At 37.9% G+C, this 19,180-nt stretch overlaps 1 long non-coding RNA gene across 1 annotated transcript in view; it reads right to left on the bottom strand.

Moving 5' to 3' along the window:
• Positions 1-1,381: 1,381 nt before the first annotated feature.
• The window catches only part of LOC116443388, a 31,273-nt gene continuing 13,474 nt past the window's right edge, over positions 1,382-19,180 (bottom strand). The window contains exon 3 of the long non-coding RNA XR_004239857.1: positions 1,382-2,323. This is a non-coding gene — a long non-coding RNA (uncharacterized LOC116443388). The remainder of the gene's footprint in view (positions 2,324-19,180) is intronic.

Below are 19,180 nucleotides of genomic sequence, written 5' to 3'. Positions count from 1 at the left end.
TCCAAGGGGTCCCTGAGGCTGTCATTTATCCAGCTTTGATTTCCAGGACATAGTCTTTTAGGCTAAAGGAATAGGCTGTTGCAGAAGACCCCAGGTCACAGAAAGGGAGAGCAATGATATGCTGAACTAGCACTGAAGAGATTTATTCTGAAGGAAGGTAATGGAAAACACTCTCATATCTGGCATATATGTGCTGTCACTGTTTCACACAATCACCAGGGTACCTTTAGTGTTTCCCTGATATGTATCCACCAGTGTCCCTAATAACCCAACGTGCTCAGTTCCTCATGAACAGATCATTACTCACCACTTTCATCACATTCATTTTGGGGGTATTACAATTCAAGTGGCTGCTCAGCTGGTACCCCATAAAGAGTCTTGCCACATAATGTTATTTTTCATTTTTTGCCTCAGTGCAAGACCTGCTCATGATTTATTGGCTGTAGCAAAGCACAAAGCCATAATTTTCTTTTATTGAACTCACTCTGGGTAGCCATCACTCTGCAGAAATGCAGATGGTCATCTTATTCTTAGCAATGGGATGAATGCCACAACTCTGCTGACAAAGACAGCAAAGCAGCCATTTATAATAGTAAGAGAAGCATTCAATTTAATATCTGTGTTAACTGCACATAGTTAGGCTTTTTGGGCACAGTTGTTATAGGATCCTGCTCTGCTAATACTTCAGGACTTTACGGCATTTAGGCAAATTTGCATAGCATGTGTACTGGCATCCAGGTGCGATTTCTGTGCTTATGGCAAATGAAACTGAACTACACCCTACTATATATATAGTTGGCCTCCAATTGAACTCTAATCATAATCAGGCTGTATGATGTGTGTTTGAGATACTGCAGTTCAGTAATTTGTCCATCTCCTCCCTTACTTCAATTTTCAGGGGCATCCACACACTGCAGATGAAATTCTCGTTCTGGATCAGAACCTATGAGCTTGAGTGAATTAATGTATTTAACTATTTCATTGTCAATGGAATTAAGGAGATGACTTGCTGCTTCCCTTCTCTGTCAGAAAATACGGATTTAGGGAATTTCTGGTGCCAGCATGATACACAAAACACACTTTCTCTGTTCTGGGGTGAGAAGAGTGGCAGTGAATAATTCACAGCAACTAGTGGAGAGCCCAGAGACTTGCCCTATGATGACCAGTGAGTTTGTGGAGAACAAAAATATGGTGCTGAATATTAAACAGAAAGGGTCAGGTGTTTTTTAATAAGCACCCTGCTGGATCCTGCCAAAGGGGCCCCATACAGACCTTAACAGCTGAACCTGGAATGTGCTTCACTTCATCACAGAACTGGCTATTGCTACAGCAACGGCTCTTGACGAATAATTCAAAGAAACAAAACAGAGACGCAGTCAAATCCGGGAATTAGAGTATTTAATAGCTTAGAATAAATAAGGGGAGATTTACCTAGCATTTTCAGTGAATGGATTCAGAGCAAAAATTCATCCAACATCTGCTAATGCCACATTTTAGTATTGCCTCTTCAATCAGAGTAAATTATATAGCTTAAGTGTTCATATCACCAATTAATCTCTTCTGAATCAGATCAGCATATTAGTTGCCTGAAATAGGCTTAATATAGTCATAATTGTACAAAACATGAATACCATTTTTCATAATAATTAGGTAGTCACTTTGCCCTTTTTCTCAATTTGTCTAAATGGTCATATTTACATTAGAAGTTAGCAGTTAATTTTATCCATACAACCCTTCTCAATTACCCCATTGGTCTGTCAATAGAACCTTCATCTTAAGGCACCAAACCTGTGCAAAGTACAAGTATTCAACGTGCAGTGTATCAATTTCCTCAGAGGCTCATTTGAGAGGATTGGAACTCTGCTCCAGCAAGCACATGGCAAGGAAGCAAACAAGATATTTCCCACTTTGGAAAAGGTTCAGTGAGAGGAAACAGGCACACTGACCATCAGATCCTTTCCACTCAAGCTGAGAGCAGGCCAGGAGCTTGCCGTGAGAGGGCCACGAAGCTCTGCAGAGCAACTGCCTTGTGCCAAAACTACCCAAGCATTACAGTGCTCTTCCGTAGCACGGTCTGAGTGCCTCGTTTGCTACAAAGACCCCAAAAGTAACAAGGAGATAATTAACCTCTGCTTGTTGGAAGTTGATAGAGAGTTGATAGCAGCACCACGAACTGTCCTCATGTTCCATTTGCTGATGTGCTGTAAACCTTTGACTTGCTGCCAAAATTTAAGGTTGTCTTATGAGATAATCCCAGCTAAGAAGTTCTGTTTCTATGCATCTTCCTGGCCTTCTGCTGGAGACAGGAGCATGATGTAGTTAGCTAAGAAAAGAAACACAAAAGCTCAAGGGCTGTGAATAATATCTTGAATAAGTTCTTCCATTTGCAAAACAGAGATAATACTATTTACCCTCATATTAAATTTATAAAACACTTCTCCCCTGCTGGAGTCTCTAAATCCCTTATTAGACCACCAAGAATTCTCTTATACATTTCCTGCTGGTTTTAATCGCCTACTCCCAGTTTCAAGGATATTTTCCTAAAAAAAAACCAAAACAAAACCAAACAAACAGAAATTGTGCATTTCAGAAACAAACACTTACAGCAGCACTCAGGAAGAGCATGAGACTTGGTTTGCAATAATAACTTAAAAGATACTGTAAATGCTTTATTAATCCATGCTGTTGACAGCTTTGAATGCCAAATTATCTGTGTTGCACTGAGCCATGAAAGTGTCCCATGAGGTACTAAAGTCCACCTTGAGACAGCATTGAAGCCAAAGCTTTGATCCTCAAGGCTGACTTGAGTAAATCATTATTTTTAAACTCTTTAATCCCTCATGCATCCGTAGCACATAATTTTAGTAATGCATTTGACTTAAATTTCTTATTACTTCAGAATTCAGTCCAACTTCTACTGCAAATAAAGTCAGAGCTCCCAGGGGCTCCAGAGGACAGAATAATTCCTGTTCTACTGCAATTCTCCATTTAACTGATGAGATGACAGAAACAGTATGTTATCAGGAACCATAATTTTACTTTCTTTAGGTGCTTTTTTCTCTTGTATTGTATTTCAATGCAGCATTTTCTGGAGAGGAGGAGCACAAGAATTGGAAGTCTAGAGGTCTTCAATTCCAGTCTTGGTCCCACATCAGTTCATGAGATGACTGCTAGAAAATGACCACAGGTATCACACTTAGTAGCAGACAGCAATTTACATCAGCTCAGATATGCCAAGCTAAGGATTGGGACTTTACCCACGCTGCTAAATAAAGATCAAGCTGTGTGGCATTGCCTCACCACTCTGCATAATGTTCAGCCGAGGGTTTCCCTTTGGTCCCCTGTGGTTGCCTCATGGTCTGATTGCATAAATGCTATTTCACTGTGTATTATTCTCAGTTCAGAGCATTTTAAATAATGCTATGGCAGTGTCACAACTCATCAAAACAACATTTTATCAGCACAAAATGCAGGCTATAGGTTGCATTATCTGTGGTTTAACAGAAGCCTTGAAAGTGCAAAGCATCTCAGGATATCATTAGAGAGAGGGGAAAACAAAACTGGTCCTGACAACACAAAACAGTGCCAGACTGCAAAACAAGCATTAGCAGCCCCAGGAGTTCATTCCCTGTCCATAGTCTCTTCTGCAGTAGAGACACAGCCATGGATCCCTACATGCTCCAGCTGCCCCAGAGTCTGTAGGCTCTACCCACCACAGACTGTGCAGGGCTGCCTCAGGCTGCCCCTCCCTGTAGACATAAATTTTGTGTAGCCAAATGCAAACTCAGTTTCTGCCTGTAATGCAATGATAATAATATTTACCCAAATACTTTCTGTAAAGTTCACCTTATCAATGCCAATATACCATTCATTGTATTGAAAAACTATATCTTCATTGTGAACACATATCTTCAATAAAGAGAGTAAACAGAGAGATGTTTTATATGGCTGAGATTGCAAACTGTACCCGTGATTTAGGGAGTCAGTTGCCAAGTGCTGTAAAGCACACCCACTTTCTGAAACTGCCCTATCTATTAACTGTCAGCTCAAAATCAAAGGCCAAAACGAGCTCCTGCTGGCAAAATTAATTAGTGCCCGAATATTGCCGCAGCATTCTGCTCTCTCTGCAATTCCTGGAAGGACAGGTTGGAGGGGGAACATGGGGCTCTCAGCTGCAGGATACCCCCTCAACAGAAGCTGCCTCTGGAAAGTATCACCAGCAAAGCTGAGAGAAGCTATTTGTGCCTGATCAGAAATCCTGCACACTTACTGCTTGGCTGATCTATGTGTCTGTTAATTTTCATGGTGGTGCCGTAACTCAGACATCATTCCAGTTGAAGGAAGCTCATTTTGCACGATACACAGTGTCCTGAAATAAAGCCTGTCACTGCTGTCTCAAGCTTACATTGCTACCAGGAGTCAGTGAATCTCAGTGAACTTGACAATGTCTTTGGAAAACAAATTTCTTACTGCTCAGAAAAACATCATGTGCTTAGTGTGAAAGGGATGGATAATACAATCCCTTGCTTTGCCTGCTCTGCTCTTTTCAACTCGCTAAGTCTTCAAAAATCTCCTTGCTGGAAAAAATAAGCTGAAATGTGGATGATCTGGTTCTGTTTACCAGAGGTATATACTGCATATATGTGTCAGTGAACCTGTTTTCTTGGTAGCATTTTAAAAAAATCACAATCAGCTAAATGTTTCAGATTTTTGCTCTTGCTTTCGGGGGACCTAGATGAAAAAGACAGATTTAGCAGGGGAAAAAAAAAATAAATAAAAGTAGTCAAATTGTTTACCAGCTTAAAGCATCGTGATTCTTCAGTGAACACTGTTTCTATTTAGTACTGCACATGTGGCAAGGGCAACAAATCCACTTAGACCAAGCAAGGGAAAGTATGCTTTCACCTACCATCTTGAAAAAAATATGAATGCTTGCCCTCTGGGTTATGTCTGGCAGACATCATCCCCTTAAAACAAACTTGTTTATATAAGCTGCAGAAAATTACAGGTCTTCTATTGCCACCACCAGGGAAAAAAATGGCCCACAATAGAGGGAAATAGCAGATACCCTACCATGCACTAAGTTCTCAGTGAGCAGTTTGGTGTGCTTTCCATTAGGTGCTTGAGATGCTGTGCATCTCCCTGTTTACTTGAGAAGGACCTAGTTTCTACCATAAGAGACACTTCTGTATAATAAAATGCTTCTCATGGACTGCCTCTCAGCTGGTCCTTCTGTCACTAACTTCTCCTGCAGAAAATGCAGAAATCAGTGCTAACAACAATTCTGACATCATCGTCATTTCAGTACGTTGCAGGCCTCCCTGCTTAGACGTGTAACTTAGCAGCACCTTTCAGTCTAGCTTTGCAGCAGCAGATTAACAATACGACCTCTGAATCACATTTGGTTGGCTTACAGACTGAGGGCTAAGAGGGAGACAAAAATCAGAGCTCTCCAGAAGTTTGACATGCTGATTTCCCATATTGGTGGTACGGAAAAGATAGAAATATGAAGGAAAAGAAAATGTAGTGAGACTGTCCTTTCACAGCTAAAATGAGCCATTAAATAATTGCTAATGAAGTTCCCTTCCTATGAATACAGAATTAGCAACTGTAATTCTTAAGAGAGTATCAATTAAGATCAGCTTAATGGTAGCAATATATAAGCTTATATGACAAAAAAATTATCTTCAACAGTTCATTAATATTAAAAAGTGTCATTAATATTACTTTAGAAAATGTTCTTGACATGTTTGTAGGTATACATTTTTATGTTCTCTGTGCAGTTGTAAGTCCTTAGCACTATAGAATTTGAGCACCTAACGACTTCCAAAGGAAGTTCATTGGTTTATTTACTTTCCTTCAAGGATGAGAGACTATAAAGATCATGAAAAACAGTCAAAATGCTCTACATTTTGTCTACAGCTTTGCATATTCACTGTAAACACAGCCCTAGGCTTCCTAGTGTAATAATGTCAATCAAAACCTTTGTTATTTCACAAGAAGAAAATAAGAAATCCACAACCAACAAGTGTTGAAGCCAACTGAGAGAAATAAATGCAGCTCTAGATTCTATTTCCACTGATAAACTCTCCCACAAACACAGCAAGGAGCAAGCTGAACATGACTCAGAAAGGATCATGCTATTTGTACAAAGAGGGAGTTACCAGTTAAGACGCAGCAGAAGCTTCACGCTCTGCATTCTATGCAACAAGGGATGCTGCAACCTGCCATTTGAAATAATGCCTTGGAACTGCAGGCAGCTAGCTATGGGATTTGGGGACAACAGAGAGGTTACATAAGCCAGTTTATTAGCAAAGGCAAAGAAAGCGTCTGTGCAATTATCATAATAGTCAGACAAACTATGGATTCACAGCTACATGAGGCCCAATTGCAGCCACAAGCTGAATGGAGAGAACTGAAGGCTGGTGAGACATTTCTTCTGCTGTTGTGACACTATCCAAGAGGCCTGAAGGAACAGGACTGAATATCAACCAGAACAGGTAGATTCCACCTCAGGAAGACTAAACTGGAAAGAAGTGACAAAATTTCATGTGTGAACATGGGCAGCAGGGAAAGAGATCCTATAAAACTTCTCTTATTTTCCTTATCATCTCCGTCATCCCTACTTCCCTCACAGTTTTACTTATTTGAAATACCCTCTCCTTCCAGTCATTGTCCTTTACCATTCTCTTAAAAAATACTTCAGTCTTTTAAAGTCCACAGAATCCAACTGGAGCTAAGATATTAAATACATGCATCTCGAAGATGAAAGGACAAGTGAAAAGCCAGAGACAGAATAAGTTAAATAGTGGGGAAAATGCTGGCCATGAAATCGAAAGGTGGGTGAGCTTATCCCACTCCTAAAAATTCATATGCTTTCCCAACATCCTCTTTAATTCAGATTGCCTCTTATATCTGCTCTATCCATATAGTAAACTAAGGGATCACTCCAAAATATGTTGTCATCACTCCCATGAACCCTCTCAAATCTACAGTAGCTTCTGCAGTCTTTGTAGGATGATGCTTAGAAAACAAATGTGTTACATCATGTTGCTTGGGAGATCTGAAAGACAGGGTGAATAGGGACATTCTTCACATTACTACTTGGTCAGCTGAAGCTAAGAAATGTACATGCAGAAGTGCAAAAAAAATTTTTTGAAACACTGACTTGTGAATTTTAAATCATTACAGAAAGGGATGTGGAACTGTAGATTTTCTCCACTGACTTGGATACATAGATACATAAATCATACTGCTCTTTCAGAACCACCCCATAAATAAAATCAGACTCAGACTCACATGTGCATCAACGTGACTTATTCAGAGTCAATAAGTAATTTAGTAAGAGCACATTCTGAGGTGTGTGAACTCTACAGTAGGCAGTATACAGAAAAAGGGTAATATCCTTTTAAGCAGTCCATGAGGTCTTTAACAACCTCCACTCTTGTTCTGTGTCCAGAAGGCTCATGAGAGCAGCTGCATACAAAAGGAACTAGCCTTCACCTGCTCTGTATGATTAATAAATGCATTTATTGATTATTACTATAATTATCCATATAGGCAAAAAACTGTTCTGTTTGCACAGGACAACTGTGCACGTCCTTATCAGGATTAGATATAAAGAGACAGTTATATCATGGTAATTTAGCAGAACATAGCTAGTATGATTATTAATACATGCTAAACTTATTCAGTGTAATTATATTATAAGCTTAAATTATTTATATAATTGTATGATAAGCATATATTATATTGCAAGCATGCATATAAATAGAATGTCACCCAGTTCCAGACATCAGTGTTTGCTTTGAGCTGCTCCTGTTTGCTTGGAAATGTTGCTCTTGAGGCTGCTCTAAACTACAGTCTCAAGTTTTTGTCTCTTGCCCTTTGGACTCTTCACAGAGCCTTGAATCTCAAGCAGACAACAGGATTGCATAATCTGGGAAGGCAGATCCTAAGGCATCAAGAAGAGTTACCATTTACAGCTAAAAGGCACCTGAAGATAAACTGGGCTTTCTGCTTAATTATAGTGCAGTATGGAATAATTCTGCACACCATGCAAGTACAGACAAGTGTAGTGGAATGTGTTGCCATCTTTTAACTACAAAAAATGTTATAATGGAGGATGATCAAGTCTCTAGTTCACTGTTAGATGGATGGAAACAAAGTAATGCATCTTTTGGCACACAGGAGAAACATATATTCTGCAGCTTGCACTAGAAATGCATTTGATACAACATGAGTAAATGGGAGATTTGTGGTCAGGCTGCATTTAGGTGAGTAGATAGAGAAGCAAAGCCAAGTTGGGTTTTTAGTGGTGTCTGTGGCATCTAGGGATCCCATTCTATGAACTGTGTATTTGAACTTGAAACTTCCAAAGCAGTATTAGCACACTTCTCATCTCAAAGCAAGGGATGACCTGTAATGGATAACATTCAGGAGACATTTATACACTCACTTGCAATATGCACAGGTTAAACTGATATAAATATAATACAGTTTTTCAGATTCTAATACATAGATATCTCAAAATTGAGTGCTGTAGAAAAGAGACATATGGGTAAGAGCGTAATTTCTTTCAAATGACATAAATTCCTTTATTGGAATGAAAACATGGCATGCTGTCTGTGCTTGACACTAAATTCATTCTATTTTTTATATACACAAATATTTCATAACTTTGTTAATTTAAAAGGTTTCTATCTTTTCACGTTTCCCAGTTATTAAAGTAAATCTATTACTTATGAAAGGTTATACATTGCCAATATTGTTCACATGGGACCAAGGACTGTGTTCTTTATTTTATTAAGCATCAACATTTTGTAGGCCTGAGTGGCCTGGAAATGACTGGGGCTAGATCTGAGTTAGAGAACCTCTTCACAAGCTGGGATGTCTCTGTGGTGCATCCTGGCAGTAAGTCTGAGTCTGAAATAGAGATGGAGGTTACACATATTTTGTCCTCTCTTTTCCTATGAAGGTAATTGGTGCAGTATAGATTCTAGCCCTGACCTGGTACAGATTGACCAGCAGAGTAAAACCTGCTGCCCCAATAGCTATTGCACACCTCTTCCAATGAAGAACTGGCTGGTAGCCTCATGGAAGTGTCTCACAACCTGCACAAATTCAACACTCCACAAATCCAATAAAACTATATTGCAGGTTTTAGACTGGCAGCACCAAAATACACAAGTAATTTTAAGCATGTTAACTAATGAGACCCATTCACAGTTCTCTTCTGGGTGAAATACCAGAAAGATACTTACAGTGTATCAAAACCTTCTCATGAACATGCCAAAACTTTGGCATAGGGAGATTAACATAAGAGAGTTATTCAAACTCCAGCTATATTTAACCTTCATCTGCTTTGTTTACAGTTTTCACAAAACTCATAGCCTTGTTAGCACTTCTTTTTTATTAGTAATTTGACTGACACCGTATCAGTCACATGACACTTCCATGAGCTATCAAAAAGTTACAGGCTCTATACCTACTGACTGGCAGGAGCCACCCTTTAACTGGCTTTAATATAAATGTCTCAGGTTATTCTATGCTACAGCAAATACACAAAGCAAATCTGCATTAGACCCCAAACTGTTCACCAAAGATGCATTTGGAATCACAGAAAAAACTGCAGCTGCTTCAGAAACAGAAGATACATTGCCATGGTAGGAATCACAATACAGACAATGCTGAAAGAAAGAGAAAAAGAAGCCAGTAGGGTTAAATTAAAAGTTCAGTCCGAATGTTGCTTAGCAGTGTGAATGCAATTGTCTGTCAGACAAAGAGCATAATTTCCAACACTGTCAGTCATTTACCACAGAAAACTACAAAGTTGCGTTCTGAACTGGTCAGAGCCCAGGAGACTTCACACGAAATGAAAAGCGGAATGAAGAAATGCCAAGGAGGCAGCGAACTGTTTAAAGATGTTTCTGTTTAAAAAAAAAAAAAAAAAAGGCAGCTTGAGAGAGATCTTTTAAGCTAATTTTTTTTTTTTAAAGCCAGAAAACAAATATAATTTTAAATAATTTCTTGTGTGCAAACATTCCAAGTGGCCTTGAGCACACAGTAATCTCATAAGTACTGTCAAACAGTTCTCATCAGTCAAAGCACTTTCCCAAGTTTTATTGCAATTCCTTAAACTTTATAGAGGTAGTTAAAGGGGATGTGAAGCAAAGGCAGCATTCTCTTAGCCTTTTATGACAGGTCTCACAAATTGCTTTATTCTAAGGAAATAGCTATACCTATTTCCTACTGTATACAATAATGGTGCTTAGGAAATAGTTACTTGTGTAAAATCAATTGTAAACCAGGATTCTTTTCATTTTATACTGAATTGGTCTCCAAAGATACTGCCAGCATTAAATCCTCAACATTTCTTGGCCATGTAGAAAACTAGTAACGGGTAGGAGTATCATGCTGCTTTATTTCTAGAATTACTACAAAAGACTTAGTAAGACTGGGAATTAAAAAATAAATTCTAAACAAAAAAAAGCTATTTAACCCAGTAATATAATCAGAGATATAGCTTGGGGTTCAGAGAAATGATTTAAGATTTAGTCTTTCTTTATATTTAACTAGTCATTAGAAAGAAAAATGTTTCTGGAATATCTTTACAGAACATAAAATCAAAGCACAGGTGAACAGCAAATCCAAACAAAAGGAGGAAGTGTTTGTTATTCAGATCTGCATCTCTGTGAGGAAAAGGCACTCACTATTCCAGGATGTGTGTGTCAGATGAATGTTAATCTGCCTTGTTAAGATACCTGGCCAGGTTTTCTTACATGTGACCCAAATAATACGACTCTAATGTGCAAACACAGCACCGTGCACAGGCATTCAGTCAAGGATTTCTAGAAGGTCAAACAAAAAGACGCCAACTTCTGCTGAACCTCAGCAAGAAGGGGATGCCTAACTCATCCAGGTACCTTGGCAGATCCAGTCTGGGAGAGAGGCAACCCTTAATGCTTGTATGTGGCAACAAAATATTTGAAAGAGCAAGTTTGAAAAAGAAGTTGTTAGCCTTTTAAAGTTTTGCCTTTATTTCTTCTACAGTCATTCACCACCTATCTAATTTGCTATTAAAAAAATGCATCTGTTCTCATGAATGTATTTTTTTTAGACAATTGAGTCTTTTATCTAGATAGAGCTTTTCATCTCAGAGTAAATTTCTCATTTCTAGCAGTCATATTGATTCCAGGACACAGGAATAGAAAAAACAGCTGTACCATGCTGGATCTCTGCCACCTCATCAACTCTGCCACTGGCCAGTACCACTCTGCCTAGAGCAGAGTGTAAGAAAATAAACATTTGCCCACAATACTGCCCCAGCTTCCTGCTGTTTATTGAGGCAGATTAAGAACTTTCCTTAGGCAACCTTGCTTGGATTTTCTTTCATGAATCTGTGAACTGCTCTATAGAACCTTAACATTTTTCAACATCTTGTCTTGATAACTGTCTTGGCTGAATTAACCATTATATTCAGAAGTGCTTCTTTTTCTGTGAAACTAACACCTTCTAATTTCATTTGAGGTCTCCATGTTTTGCACTGGAAAGGATAATAAACTCTACTCACCTTCTTTATGTCAGGCTTTAGAGACTTCTAGCTTGTTGTCCCTTAGCCAACTTTTCTCCAGACTAAACAGTGTTAGCATATTTAACTTCATATTATGGAAATTTTTCAATACCCATTATTATCTTTGTTATTCATCTCACTAACTTTTTAAGCTATTTTACATTTTATTTGAGATGGGGGAACCAGAATTGTTTAAAGCATTCAAGATCCAAGCCTAATGCGGATTTATACAGTGGTATAACAACATTTCCTCAAAATTGTGAAGACAGCTTGCTTTCATCATATAAAAATATAGAGATAAAGCATCAGAACTTAGAATTCAGTATCCGTAAGTGGATTTAGACAATATTCTTAAATATCCTTGCTGTCCTTAGGGCAATCTTATTTTCATATATATCCAAGAGAACCTACAAATCACTCCAATCCAATAATTAACACAGACTGACCCACATTACTTCCTGCTTTATTCATAAGGCAAGAATCACAGTCCTCCAGCTAACATCCATATGGTAGTTGCTACTAATTCTGTCAAATTATTAAGTGATGAGATAAAACAATGATCAGCACATTAGAAGAACCCAGATAAAATCAGGCAGAAGACTGTAATAACTCAACTTGTTCTTCATCCAGACGGTGCTGAGGTCAAACATGGGACTGGCATGGAACAACTGCTTCTCCTGTTGAGAAAAGTCAACCAAGATGATCAAAGACTATAAGGTCCACCAGTAAATTTCCCCTGCGAAGACCTGCGCCCAACAGGTGGCAAAAATTATATTTAAGTTCTCAATTTAGTTTTTTCAGATATTTGCATAACAGAAACAAATGTTATATGACTGTTAAAGCCTGGGCTCTGTAGCAGCTCCTGGCAAACGGCAGAGCAGGCAGTGCTCCACACTGAGGTGCTCTGGCTGGGATATTCCCTATGACAACCCGATGCAAGCTGTTATATCTGCTCTATCAAGCCTGGCAGCAGCGAACTACATCTTCCCCTTTGAATGTTGTAAAAGTGTTATTAGGTTGAATGGAGTATTTCATTTCATAAGCAAAAGATGTGTGAGGTAACACACTGAATCATAATGCAGCTTCTCTTCCCTGCATCCCTTCCTCACAGCAAACTGCTGAGTTGTGTGTTGACAGGTCTCTTCAGACTGAAACTTTAACATCATCCTTCAGTTATCAAGCCCTCAGCAAACTGCAGAACGAATAATCAAAGGCCTTAAGGCTTTGTGCTGGAGGGAGAAGACAAGAGAGCTGCAGTAAAGTACACATACAGCTGGTGTTCACACATTTATAATACATCCAAACTGAGGTTGTCAACTAGTCTGCAAGACGTGACACCAGACCGTGATATTCCAGGTTGCAAGGTCAGCCAACGAATATCCTGGGAACTGCTCCCCAACACTGGAAGAAATCAAAGGGAAAATTAACCAGCATTTCTCAGCCTCTGTGAGCTGTTCAAAATTGTTTTATGGAGGGACATACATCATTCCTTCTTGTAAAGAATATCTATGGTACCAATTTCCTACCAACACTACACAAACTGAGACAAGAAGCAAATACCTGGAACTAGATATATATTACTTGGCTGAACAGACTAAATGCAATAAAACCGAACTGAATCCCAAAAGTATTTTAGTTATTGTGTATACCACCTTTAACCACTTCTCAGTCTTTCTTCCAATAATTTAATATAAGTTTAAAGATTTGTGGGTCTTAAAAGAAAAAAAGTCAAAATTAAACCTAGCACTATGAGAATGTTTTCTAGAGAAAGAACTGTCAGGATATATTTCAAGATGTTCTCACTCAGGTGTCTAACAAATAAGGATTTATTTTTGGATGAAGCCCTGCACTGGAACTGAGGATGCTTACATTTAATCAGCAGCATTGCCATCAGCTTCTTGCATGCCCTAAGGCCAGTCAGTAAATTACTCTTCTATTCAATTCTTGTCAGTGAGGACAATAAAAGTTAATTTTTCCAACTTGTGTTTATTTAGGAAGCCATTTGAGGCAGAGACCCTTTCCACCCTCATGTATATAAAGCACCTATCGCAAAATAACTCTGATTATTTGTGCTGCTGTAATAGGAGTAATTGTACATATTATTTCCTCCAGGTATTCCCCTGTTCTTTGAAAGTAAACTCCTGGATCTACAGGATGGCCATGTAGTCACCAGTAGAGGCAGGGTAAAACTGTACAAAGAAGGAAGCCCTGAGGTAATATGATTAGGGGGTTATGTTCATGGTGTATATGACTGAAGTCTTGGCAAGATATTCCAGCTCATTTAAGCACAGAATTAGCCTTGATTAAGAGTCAGCTTGTGCTATCAAATACCACCTATTCAATTAAGTTATCCTGTAGATTACCCGTAATAAGAACTGTTGTGGCTTAGATACAAGATGTGGCAGCTGTAGAGAAAGACTTTCTTAGAATGATGATTGCAGTATGAAGGCTTAATGTGTGATGATACCACAATTACATGGTGTTTTTTATATTATTGCTATGCATTAAAAACAGAAAGCAAGTCCTAAAATTTACCCTCTGTTTAAATTATAGTTCTTGGATTATAGTATTTCCTTTTTCCAAAGTATAGTCAAGCAATGCCTTCAGGGGGTTTTTTTGGATCCTAAACAAAATTCAAGAAAATGTTAATCTGAATGGTAACTATTACAAAATATACTCTTGACAGTAAACACAACAGAACAGTGAAAAATGTTCAAGAAACTGACCTATTGCTGTCTTCTCTATGTAGAAAATGAAACAAATGTGACCAAGTGTCTTGGACAAAAGACTGGAAAGTAAAGGAAAAAAGGATTCTTAAAATATATCAGCATGATTCTAAGTCTGACTCAGCTGCCTTTAACTTTTTTTCCCTCTGTGTAAGGCAAATCCCCTCCAAATCTCTGAAAAGTCAGGTGGTCAAGTAGTTTAAAGTCCTGTCATCTATATTTAGAGTGCTCAAAAAATTTCCTGTATAGACTTTTTCTTGTCATCAGCACAAATATCTGCTCTGGAATGTTTCTGCAACGTCAGTCAAAACTATAAGAGAAAAAAGAATGGTGAAGTAAAAAGAAAAAAAAACCTAAAAAATTCTTTTTCAAACTATATACAATATGGTATGATTTAACATTATCAAAAGTTTGCAAGAGTTTCATGAGCATTTTTACTTTGATTCATAAAGAAAAAGTATTTTGGTTAACACAAAGGACTGAAGTTAAAATACCCCTGACAGGATGTCAGAGATTTCGTGTTTGTCAAGCATAGGATATATTATTGACAACTGACCTTCTGTATTTATATTTTAATGATCTTTAGTCCTGCTGATTCATTTCAGAATCCTAGAAATTTGCACTTGTAGAAAATCTTTTTCCTTGGGAATTATCACTAGTTGATGCCAGAAGCTGTATCCCAAGCGTTTTTGTTCCATCGTTTCAGTGGATTTTCAACCTATGTTTGTGATTGACTCTTTTGTCAGAATTTATACAAGCTACAAATTGGATCTAAAAAGTGTGATATCACACCATATTTTCTGACACTTCCTTAAATAACCCTTCACTAGGATATTCTATGTGATGTGAGTTTATGATACTATTTTAGATTGTAAGTTGTGAAATGAACTTTAGCATTCAAGCATTGCTTCTATATCCTATAAAGGGCAGTGTTTGGAATATGAACAAAGTTATGGTCTGTCACTACAAAATGACATTGTGTTATCAAGTAATATCTGGCAAGATGAAGCAGTTGGATGGGGAACTAAACACTTTTGATATTCATCCAAAGTGAAGAAAATCATATCTGTTCTGACTGGTTGAAAATTGTTTTGAGCAATTTATCAGACTATCAATGTCAAAGTGTGTTGTGAAGTACAGATTGAGAAAGTAATTTTGGTCTGAAAGACAAACTTTAATTCCAGCATTAAGAAAATATAATATTAACACACATTGTTGTAATTTAGACAGCTGTCAAATTAGTTGTGCCAAGAAATGAGCTTTGAGAGTCATTAACATGCAAAGATACTTTGTTAATTACATCAGTGGTAGATGATGCACTAAGGATGCCTACCAGTGAAAACATCCTTAAAGCTGTAACATGTAAGCTAATGCTGTTTCTTTCATCTGAATGGCCCTCTCACTGGAAATAGCTGACATATAAAATCAAAAATGGCCATCAGAAAAGTTGTTTCAGCTGTTACTTACCCAGCTCATCACAGACCATTCTTAGGACATAGAACTCTGGTATTTTATAAATTTGTGTTTATTCAAGAAAGTAAAGCAATAATCTACAGGAAAACCAGATTTTGGTACAAGTGGTGACCTGATATCCAACAGAACAAAAGAATTGCCTGGCCCCAAAGGATTAACGATATTAACAAAGATAATAAGACACCAATTTTTACACTTTTCCCTAGATTGGTCATAGCTATATACAAACTGAAATAGGTTAAATCAGAAGATACAGCGTTACATGCTTGGTGGAAAGAATGAACCATAGCTCATGTGATGATCACAATCACAGGTTATTTCACATCTGCTACATAGCTATGCTTTCTACAAGCTCCTTTGGCAACTTTTTCCTTGGTGCTGTTGAATTAAATTCTCTGCTTTGCTCTCCTGTTGTGTTTACCACCCCTTGCCAGCTCCTCAGACACATTCCCATTCCACAACTAGTTAAAATTTTATAATTTTTGGCCTGTTTAAGGTTCCTTTGCCTGGCTGTATCATGGTTCTCACTACATCATCCTTAAAAATTTCTTTCCATTTAATGCACTTCCGTGCATTCAGAAAAATCCTGTACTTTAGGATTATTTTCATGTTTGTCGTTCTCTGTGAACCCACAATCTGTGAGCCATTTTTCCTAATGGTTCTCTATACTTCCTCCTGCCCAGAATGTTAAATTCCTTCTAGCATGCCAAAGAACACCATTTGTTCTTCCTAATCCCATTGCAAATATCCCTTTTACCAGCACCAACTACCCATCTCATCCGCTGTTTTCTCTCCACACCACTTACAGTAACAGTCACATATAGAAGACAAGAAAACTAAAATGCCTCAAAATTAGCAGGATGTATTCATTCACCTGCACTATTTATTATTTTTTATATTCCACCCCACAAAGTTGGTTTTTATTACCCCCTTCTGTTCTGCTACACAAAGAGGAAAAGTTCAACCAGAATTCCTCTGTCAACACTAGTAGCTCACTTTTCACATACTAATTCACACTGCAAACCCATTGAAGCAAGGATTGTTCTATTTAAATACCTTTTAAAGGCCTTTGGGGCTTAATTCCTCTCTGCCATGTCCTGATTCTCTACCCTAACGTCACATAGCCCCTCTCTTTTACCTGTGAGAAGCCACAGCACTGTTTCTACCATTGTCGCCCTCTTCCTTCTCAGAAGCAATGAAAACATCATGTTTGTTTAGCCCATGAGCAAAGGTGAAAGAGGATGTCTGTCTAGAACCAGGGTCAGGAGAAAAAACTTTAAACTGAAAGATCAAATGGGTAGGCATCCCATTTAAAAGTGAGGGCTCCTTCCAAAGTGCTGTAAGTCTCAGTTAAAACCCTGTAAGAGTTTTTAATTGACAGGGACTTAAGGTGCTGGGGAAGAAATCCCTCCCATTTCAGAGAAAAAGAAGCATCTAAAGTTGCTTTCTTATTTGTGTTATCCACCCAGTAGGATGGAGGCTGAGTACGACAACATAAAATAGCTGCAGTATTAGAATTACATAAAACAAACTATTATAATGTTCCATTAAGCTATTTATGACCCAAAGATTAAAAAATTATCTACAGAATCACACACACACTCTTGCACAAAGCTGGTCAGATTTGTGAGGGTAGATTTGTCTACTGGAATCAGCTATATAATTCAAGGCTCTCTGGGATAAAATTCTGGCCAACTTGAATATGCAAATTTACACCAGAGTTGGAGACTGAGTTCAATTCTTACCACTAATGAACAGGAAGATGAAGCGAAATAGATTAAAAATTATCTTGCACTGAATGAGGTGCTCTCATTCTTGTGTTTTTCCCTTCACATTTGCACAGGAAATACATCACAAATTAACAGCTATAGATATAATGATAAAAACATACAAAGGAAAAACAGATAGAACATGGTCAGTACAAAGAGAAATGTACTGCACTCAGTATCTCCTATTTTTGAGTTATACCTTTAAGTTTGACATCGTATAATGTCCACCAGTGCATTCTTTATCTCATAAATGGACTGAGAACCAGTTCTATGTTTGAATCAATTTCTTAGAAACTATTTTGAAGCATAAGTTAGAACATACCTGTCTTCAGACTAGCCCACTATGTCTTTTAATTTTGATTAAAATGAAACAGTACTAAATAAAGTTTATTCAACCTGGAAGAAAACTGAATTCTATCAAGCCTGATGAGACATATGAGATCTATAACCTTTACTTGTTCTAATCTCAATTTCTATAAAATCTATAAAATATTGTACTCATGAATTCCTATTGATTGCTAACAATGCTTTTTTTTCAAAGGAGTTTATTTTCAGCATGCCTTTAATGGCAGTGTTCATACACACTGCAAGGACATTGAGCACTCTGAAATCCCCAACTGCTTTTTTCTTTCTAGGCCAGTCCTGTAGTGACGTTCTCCAGAAAAGTTGAAGAGTGGTTTAAAAGAAAGAACATTTTCCTCTGTTGTTCAGGCTTTGATTTTTGCCTGCTCGGTAGAATCACTAATACGCCTTGTTTCACGTATGTTTTGAGGAGCTGAACATCAGAGTTCAGATTTCCAAGCACAAAAGATTAACACAGACCATTTCTATTGAACTCTTTCTGTGGGCACCAGGCACAGAAGCACAGCAGGACATTTTGTTCTCAACAGTTTTCAGAGTCTGTTTATAGATGTATGTCTATAGATGGGTTTCAAAATATCTAGTGCTTTTAGATGTTTTACTAACCTCCCTTTTCATGGGGGACTATCCTTTTCCTCTTTCCCCAGAACAAAATAAAGCCCCAACATAATATTTTATAAGAATATATTTATGTGTAAGAACTTACTGCAAGAGGTAGCAGGGTCTTGCATGAGAATTCAACTGAATTAATCTTCAGTCTTGTACCTCATGTCTCTGATTGTCCTGTGTGCCGTGCATGACTACACAAAGGGATGCCAAGGGACAACTGATGAACCATCACCAGATCTAGAGGATCTGCCAATGCATGTACTATTCTTCTGTTCTGTTTGTAGAGAGTGCAGGAGTGACTTCACTTCTCAAACTGGAGAAGATTTATAGAGTATCGCTTCAAAATAAAACAGGGAATTAATTTGTTTCTTCTCCTGCCCACTATCTGGCTTGATATTCAACATTGGAATCAACCCACAACTTTGAAATAGATAGCTACTTTTAGCAAAAATGAATGCTCAGATCACTAGGTGCAGAGTAGATTATAAACTAGCAATCCAAGATCAAAAGGAAGAAACAAATAAAATAACTTATTATTCTGTACTACTTTCCAATTTAAATCTGCAATCCAATACAGCTAATTTATCAGAGCATACAGAGTTGTGACAGATGAGGCAAAATGCCATCAGCTACAGGCTTTTTTGACAGACTCATAGCTAGGAATTCTTAGA

This window comes from Corvus moneduloides, chromosome 1 (genome assembly GCF_009650955.1).
Source record: "Corvus moneduloides isolate bCorMon1 chromosome 1, bCorMon1.pri, whole genome shotgun sequence".
Classification (NCBI taxonomy): domain Eukaryota; kingdom Metazoa; phylum Chordata; class Aves; order Passeriformes; family Corvidae; genus Corvus; species Corvus moneduloides.
The sequence above is the reverse complement of the archived record's forward strand: the minus strand, read 5'-3'. Positions and strand labels throughout refer to the sequence as shown.